The 8,971-nt window shown below is 41.7% G+C and overlaps 1 non-coding gene across 1 annotated transcript; it reads right to left on the reverse strand.

The window, feature by feature from the left end:
- Nucleotides 1–367: 367 nt before the first annotated feature.
- LOC131219731 (small nucleolar RNA R71) lies at nt 368–474 on the reverse strand. The gene has a single exon (XR_009158376.1). It is a non-coding gene; the product is annotated as a small nucleolar RNA R71 (small nucleolar RNA).
- Between the last annotated feature and the right edge of the window lie 8,497 nt (nt 475–8,971).

An 8,971-nucleotide genomic window follows, 5' to 3' on the forward strand; every position in this document is an offset into this window, starting at 1 on the left:
GGTACCCCTGCCTCGTACTTTAAGAGATTATCTACAACCGGCGGGAGTGAGTACGACCTCATGCATGATTTTTTCTGAAAACACAGGACAAATGGACATCAAGCCAGGAGTTATCCAACTCCTTCCCAAATTCCATGGACTTGAATCAGAAAGTCCATATTTACATTTGAAAGAGTTCGATGAGATTATAGCTACATTATATTTTCCTAATGTATCTGAGGATACAATCAGGCTGAAACTCTTTCCTTTTTCCTTAAAAGAGAAGGCTAAGACGTGGTTATATTCATTGCGTCCTAGATCCATTGGCACATGGAACAACATGCAGAGGGAATTCATAAAAAAATTCTTCCCACATCATAAAACGATTTCCCTCAGAAAAGCAATCATGAACTTTGCCCAAAAGGAAGATGAAACATTCTTCCAATGTTGGGAAAGGTTCAAAGATTTGGTCAGTTCATGCCCACAACACGGATTTGAAACGTGGTGCATTACAAATTTTTTCTATGATGGACTGACATCTTCCATGCGCCAAATGGTCGAGACAATGTGTAATGGAGAATTCATTAATAAAAATGTTGATGAGGTATGGGATTACCTCAATAGTCTTGTTGAAAAAACACAATCATGGGACTATTACCCAAAGTCGAACACCACATCTAGGCCGACTCAATTAAAGGAGAAATGTGAATTATATCTCTTGAAAGAAGAGGATGATCTCAAGTGTAAAGTGACTACGCTCATAAGGAAAGTTGAGGCCATAGAAGGAAAGAAGGATAAGGTCAATGAAATTGTTTGCGGCATCTATGATTGCAACATTCACACAACTGAAAACTGTCTTACAATACCTGCCTTTCGAGGAGTGTTGAATGAACAAGCCAATGCCGTAAACAACTATCAAAGACCTTTTACTGGACCTAACTCTAATACGTACAATCCTGGTTGGAAAAATCATCCAAACTTTAGTTGGAGGAATGGACAAACGGTTACCCCTCAAGGTTTCTTCAATCAAAATCCAAATCAAGTGAAACCTCAAGAGGAACCGGTTCAAAATTCCATACAAGAGCTGGCTCAGGCAATGCGGGGAATTACAGATTTTATGCAAAGGATAGATTCTCATATGACGGTTATAGAAAAGGGGATGCTTCCTGCACAACCTCTCCCCAATCCTAAACCGCAGTACGAGATTAGTGATCCCAGCTCTTCAAATCAGATGGGGCACGCTAAATCCATCACCACTCTTAGGAGTGGAAAGATCATTGATAAAACTCTTCCAGTTAGGCCCGAAAAGCCTCAGGAACCAGAAGAGGACAACAATGATGGATCTAAGGATGCTCCAAAAAATTAGAACCGGAACTTCTAGAGAAGCCAGTTGCTCCATTCCCCCAATGGTTAGTTGCACCAAAATGTCTTTCTAACTCTCAGGATATTCTGGAGGTGTTGAAACAAGTGAAAGTTAACATTCCTCCACTTGATGTCGTGAAACAAATTCCTTCATATGCCAAATTTCTGAAAGAATTATGCACGACCAAAAGATGGCAAATCATTCAAAAGAAAATCTTCTTGACTGAGAAAGTGAGTGCTATCCTGAAGCAAGACGTGCCACAGAAATTCAAGGATCCCGGTAGGCCAACTATATCATGTGTAATCGGAAACCATCGAATTGATCACGCACTTCTTGACTTAGGAGCGAGCATAAATCTGATTCCCTACTCGGTATACAAACAGTTAGGTTTGGGTGAATTAAAACCTACCCTGACCACACTACAACTTGCTGATCGCTCTGTTCGTGTACTAAGAGGGATAATTGAGGATGTGTTAGTCCAGGTCGATAGATTTTACTACCCTGTAGATTTTATCATCCTGGACACCGAACCCATCAATAACATGAGCACTCAGATTCTCGTCATTCTTGGTCACCCATTCCTTGCCACGTCAAATGCAATTATCAATTGCAGGAATGGTGTCATGACTATGTCTTTTGAAAATTTGACATTGGAGTCAAACATCTTTTTCAATAACGGCAGCAACTCAGAGGATGATGACGATTTCCACGACATTAACATGATTGACTCTTTCGTGGAAGATACGACACCTCTAATCTTATCCTCCGACCATCTAGAGACGTGCCTGGCCCACTCCCATGATTTTGAAGATGACATGATTAGGGAGACGTGCGCCTTGCTTGATACTGCACCGGTACTTGAAGTTAACCGGTGAAGGCCACAATTTGAAGAATTGCCACAAACCGATGTAGTGCCTCTACCGTCTAACCTCAAGCCGCCGAAGCTTGATCTAAAACCTTTGCCCTCTGATTTGAAATATGCCTATTTAGGTCAAGATGAGACATACTCGGTGGTGATCTCTACCCACCTGGAGAAAGAACAGGAGAGTATGCTCATATCTACTCTCATTGAGCATAAAGGAGCCCTAGGATGGACGATAGCGGACCTCAAGGGAATCGATCCCTCGATTTGTACTCACCGCATATATCTTGAAGATAATGCAAAAATCGCTCGGCAACCACAACGTAGACTAAATCCAAACATGAAGGAAGTGGTTAAGGCCGAGGTTCTTAAACTATTGGACGTGGGTATCATATACCCTATATCTGATAGTCAATGGGTGAGTCCAACTCAAGTGGTCCCTAAGAAGTCCGGAATCACCATCGTAGCCAATGCTAATAATGAACTCGTGCCAACTAGAGTCACCACTGGTTGGAGAATGTGCATTGACTGCAGGAAGTTGAATACCATCACGAGGAAAGACCACTTTCCTTTACCATTCATTGATCAGATCCTGGAAAGGTTAGCTAGTCATTCCTATTACAGTTTCCTTGACGGGTATTCGGGCTACAACCAGATAGAGATAGCCCCTGAAGACCAGGAAAAGACCACATTTACATGTCCCTACGGTACCTTTGCCTACCGAAGGATGCCATTTGGACTATGTAATGCCCCTGCCACCTTTCAGCGATGTATGCTGAGTATCTTTTCTGATATGGTGGGGCAATATCTAGAGGTCTTCATAGACGATTTCTCTGTTTACGGTCCATCTTTCAGCAAGTGCTTGGAAAGTTTTAAATGTGTGCTGAAAAGATGTGAAGAAAAGAACTTGGTACTTAATTGGGAGAAGTGTCATTTCATGGTTCAGAAGGGAATTGTCCTTGGGCATATCATCTCGTCTAAGGGAATCGAGGTAGATAAGGCAAAAATCGATCTTATCTCTAACCTACCTCCACCCAAGAACATCAGAGATGTGCGATCCTTCTTAGGACACACAGGTTTTTACAGGCAATTCATAAAGGACTTTAGTCTCCTCTCGTCCTTTATGTAATCTTCTTCAAAAGGATGCTCCGTACGAGTGGACTGAGAAATGCCAGGAAGCTTTCACCAAGCTTAAGGGCACGTTAACCACTGCACCTATCATGCAGCCACCCGACTGGAGCCTTCCTTTTGAGCTTATGTGCGACGCTTCTGATTATGCTCTTGGAGTGGTTTTAGGCCAGAGAAAAGATAAGAGACCCTACGTCATCCATTACGCGAGTAGGACTTTAAATCCGGCCCAAGTAAACTACTCAACTACGGAAAAGGAACTCTTAGCTGTAGTGTTCGCCTTGGACAAATTTAGGTCCTACCTGATCGAATCCAAGATCATTATCTATATAGATCATGCGGCACTGAAGTATCTTCTTTCCAAGAATGATTCTAAGCCCCGACTGATACGATGGATCCTTCTACTCCAAGAATTTGATTTGGAAATTAAAGATAAAAAGGGGGTAGAAAACGTTGTGACCGATCACCTTTCTCGCCTTAATACCTTTGATTCCCTTGAGACGACCCATATCAACGACATGTTCCCTGATGAACAACTGTTCAGAGTCTCCCATTCACCTTGGTTCGCTAATATTGTTAATTATCTTGCTACAGGTGCCATACCGATACAGTGGACTGCGCAAGATAAGAGGAAATTCTTCACCGAGGTGCGTAACTTTTTCTGGGACGATCCATATTTGTTTAAATATTGCCCAGACCAGATCTTAAGGAGATGTGTGCCAGACGATGAGCATTAGAGTGTCATCTCTTTTTGTCACTCACAGGCCTGTGGTGGTCACTTTCTGCTAAAAAGACCACGGCCAAGATTTTGCAGTGTGGCTTTTACTGGCCCACTATGTTTAGGGACACTCATGAGTTTTGCAAAGCTTGTGAACGTTGTCAGAAATTAGGAGTATTGTCCTGTCGAAATATGATGCCTTTGAATCCCATCCTTATCATTGAAGCATTTGATTGCTGGGGCATCAATTTCATGGGACCATTCCCCCAATCATTTGGAAATCTGTATATTTTGCTCACCGTGGATTATGTCACTAAATGGGTCGAAGCGATTCCGTGTCGAACTAATGATCATCGCACGGTCATTAAATTTCTAAAAGAAAACATCCTTTCTCGATTCTCGAGCCATCATTAGTGATGGGGGCTCACACTTTTGTAATGAACCATTTGAGAGCTTAATGAAGAAATACGGTATCTCTCATAAGGTGAGCACCCCATACCACCCACAGACAAGTGGGTAAGCTAAGATTTCTAATAGGAAAATTAAACATATTTTGGAGAAAACGGTTAACCCTGATCGTAAGGATTGGTCAATCCGATTGACCGATGCCTTATGGGCATACCATACTGCCTTTAAAACCCCTATTGGGATGTCTCCCTTTACACTTGTCTATGGGAAAGCTTGTCACTTGCCTGTGGAGCTGGAACATAAAGCGTACTGGGCGATCAAAAATCTTAATTTCAATCTGGACAACGCTGGCTCGCTATGCAAACTTCAATTGAATGAGCTTGAAGAAATCCGGAATGATGCGTACGATAATTCGAGAATTTATAAGGACAAGATGAAAGCATTTCATGACCAACACATTTTGCAAAAATCATTCACGCCTAGTCAAAAGGTCTTTTTGTACAATTCTCGATTACATCTCTTTCCGAGTAAGCTTCGATCTCGTTGGATCGGCCCTTACATTGTTGTTACTGTTTTTCCTCATGGGACCGTTGAGATAAGAGATCCCGACAATGGCAAGGAGTTTAAAGTCAATGGACATCGATTGAAACCATTTGTCGAGAAATTTGATTCAGAGGACATGTCCATGCCCCTGACTGCTCCTGTTTACCAGGATTGATCTCCTAATCTGATGGAGGTACAGGTAGGTTTATCACTTTCATAGGACTAGGGTAGTTGCTTTATTTGTTTGGCTGAAGACGGTAAACTTAGCGCTCCTGGGAGGCAACCCAGCTCTTCATTTCATTTCATTTTTATCATTAGTTAGTTCAATGTTTGTGGGTAACATTACTGCAAACCCTCACGAGACTACAACTCGTCCACTAGGGGCAACCTAGGGGTTTAAAGGCTTGTTGCATATGCTAAATGCAATCGAGAGCACCTGTGAAAGTGGTATAGGTAGGATTTTATCTTTACTTTTGTTGGTTTCTCTCTTGTACTAACCCTCTTTTACGTAAATATCTATGGAAAGCCTCTTGATTCTTTCATTCAGGTATTATCTTCCCATCACTTCTCATTTACTTATTTTGTCTCATGTGCATTGCATGCTTATTTCTTTTACATTGAGGACAATGTAGATTTTAGGTTGGGGGTGGGAGATTAGGTTTCCTAATCAGTGTTTTCTTAGTCTTGAGCAGAAATTGTGAAAATTTTTAAATTTTTATAGAATTTCGTATGAATTCGAAGCGATTTTGACGGCCATCTTGGATTTAGAATTACAAGATAAGTGATGTTGGAATTTATGACTCTTGGATTCAACTATTTGTTAGATTTCACAGTTAAGATTAGAACTATTAATCCATGATTAGAAGTTTTAAACATTGATTGAATCATAATTTTACATGTCACATCTCACTTACACATTAAGGTTTCATTCGATATTGAAGGATTAATTTGGTGATCACTAAGCTTGAAAGGAACCAACCTGAGAAATTGAAAAGATTGGGCGAATGGTTTTCACCATAGGTTTGCTCCCTACAGGTGAAGGTTTGATTCCCCAAGGTTGACATTCATAAACTTTTTGGCGATTGGTCTTTACCATAGGTTTGCTCCCTAAAGGTGTAGATTCGATTCTCCTCCTTGACTGTACTTTTAAAAAGTTGACATAGTGTGAAAATCATCAAAAGCTGGAAGAATGAATCAAGCTTTGGTTTAGGTGTTGGTTATCTTGAATTCTCTTGTGGTTACCAATGATATCCTGAAATAGAGAAGTGAATTTTAATAATGTTAAGTCGAGATTACACTATACACTCATGGAACTCAATATTTAGAATCGTTCTAATTAATGGATTAATATTTGAGCTTGATTATGAAGTTTACCGTGAGCTTGATTCCAGGAGAAAGTAATGCCAACATTCATGAATCTTAGAATTCGAGTATCTGAATTGTTTTTCATAAATCTCTTGAGTTTGTAGAAATTGTCCTGTAATTCTCAATTTATTTTTCGCATACCTTGCTCGGGACTAGCAAGATGCTGGTTGGGGGTTGTGTTGATGGTCAAATATTACATATCAGACTCTAGTTTTTGCCTGGATTTACAAACATAGTACTGTTTAACGGCCCGATTTAATCGTGTTTGTGATGCAGGGCGTATTTACGAGCCTGGACTGGGAAAGGGTACTAAAAGCATGGATTTAACGGTCTGAAGTCACCAAGGCAAGCGACGGACCCCAGGAGACTAAGATCGACAGATTTGCACGCCAGGGATCCAAGAAAATCGAGAAACTGAAGCTCAAGTGGCCCGAAAGACATCCAGAGTGCAAGATCAGAGGGTTCTCACCATCCGTTCAGCTCAAAAATTCTTACATCGCCCGAGGACCATAAATTAACCGTACACGTCAAATTTCATCCGTTCAATTCCTGCGCAAGTGTCCCAACGGACAGATCAGCCCATAAATCCTTGATTCGGGGCCCACCTGAGCTCTGGATGCGCTTCAATTTTGGACTCAACATTTTAAATTGGATGGGAAAAAGGATGGACGGTACGGATTTCTTGAGAATATCATAGTGGACCGCACCTGCACTTGAGTGTGCACAGTGCTTAGGTGCACTGGACGCTCACCGGACGGTCAGCCCGGTCAAAGACGGGCTGACCCGTCTTTCTTCTTGCGCAGGAACAGCGGGTGGACGTGGGTCCGCCGGTTTCGCTCAGTGGGGCCCACACGTCACTAATTTGGAGGATCTGAACCATCCATCTGCTCCAGAGGTGTGGCGTGACAATCTCCAAGCTTTCTCTTTGGACTCATGCAAAGGTAAACGAGTAAGAGCATCGTCAAACGCAGAATGAACGGTGGAAGCAAAGATTCAAGGGGCCACATCAAAGGACGTCCAAAAATAGTCTTTTCCAACCAATTTTTCGAGGATAACGCAATGGACGTGGTGGATTTCTCCGATGACATCAATAATGGGCCCCACCATCTCACCAGCGCGAACAGAGCTGCGTAAGCTCTATTCTGCGGCTGGATCTGTCGACCCAGGTGGGCCACCAGGACTGGCCGATGAAAAGATCTGATCCGTTCATCGTGTAGGCCGTCGAAAACCATCCCAAGGGATGTTAATTCTTTGGAAATCCTTTGAAAAGAAAGCAGGGAAAAGGAGTCTTCTGTGCTGCCTTTCGCTACGAAAGGTGTTGTGTGCGCGGCCTGTCTGCGTAAAAGCTTCGCACGACGTCCAATTTTCACCAGGACTCCAGTAACCCTTATGCACTTGCAGCCGACCTCACCACTATTATAAAGAAGAGAGAGAGAGAGAGAGGGGTGTAATTTTGCAGGATCTTGGCTGCTGGAATGTGAGAGAGAGAAAGAGACAATAGTGGGTTTTCTTCTTTTCCTTTATATTTCTTTTGCTTTTTATTTGCTTTGTTAAAAGGTTCAGCCCATTCATGTGTGGCTAAACCTCTTAGCTAGGGCTAAGAGGTGAAGCCTGTAGCAAGATGGGAGATACTATTTCATGCTTTTAATTTAAATTTATGAACTGAATGGATTTGGTATTGGGTTGATTGTAAGGGAATGTTTTCAGTTTTTAATGGTCTGTTGTGACTAAAATTACAATAGGTTTGCGATGGCTTTGAGCATGTTTCTTCATTATTTTTTTATGTTTATGACGTCAGGAAGCCCTGTTGTTCACCATAGTCTCATAGGCATGGTCGGATGACGGTACCCTTCTTAAACCTCGTAACATGTTGATTGGTTGGTAATTAGTTTAATTCTGTTGTCTACTTTGTCTCCTGGGCATGGTTTGGTGAAGGAATCCATTCTAATTCCTATACCTTTCATCTCTTGAAACTTATATCAGGTAAGTTCAGTTAATTTTCATGATTCTTGAAGTAGGCGTAAGATCTCCCTGATCTCTACAAGTGAATCCTCTGAATCCCTAGTTTCTTACCTCTGATTTCCCTTGGGTTTTAGATAATTTATTTCACAATTATTCTTTAAATTCTATTTTGATTTAGATTACATCTTTTGCTAGTTCTAGATCTAGTTAGTTCCAGATCACGTACAAGTTTCAGTCCCTGTGGATTCGACCTCGGTCTCACCGAGTTTATTACTACATCACAACCCTATACTTGGGGAGTGAACAAATACCCTAAAGGAATAAGCTGAAACTTAAGTAAATTGGGTCATCCACTCTTAGGCAAAGTTGAGGATTTCGGACTATTGGTTTATGACCAAACTTCGCACGTGGAGTAAGGATATTTCTCTGCTCATATCCATATAGTCGCGGCCCCGATCGACCATCGGTGACCGTTGAATAGACTTCTCATCATATCTATCGATCGGCACATCCAAATGGCGGGTCGAACATGTCCATACGTAGATCATCATTAGGGCTAACTATCCTACAGTGTATATTAATATGTATACCACATAGTAGGCCCTAGAGGCTAGAAAAACTCTCCCATAGGGCTAGTATAGTA

Source organism: Magnolia sinica, chromosome 11 (assembly GCF_029962835.1).
Source record: "Magnolia sinica isolate HGM2019 chromosome 11, MsV1, whole genome shotgun sequence".
Taxonomy (NCBI): domain Eukaryota; kingdom Viridiplantae; phylum Streptophyta; class Magnoliopsida; order Magnoliales; family Magnoliaceae; genus Magnolia; species Magnolia sinica.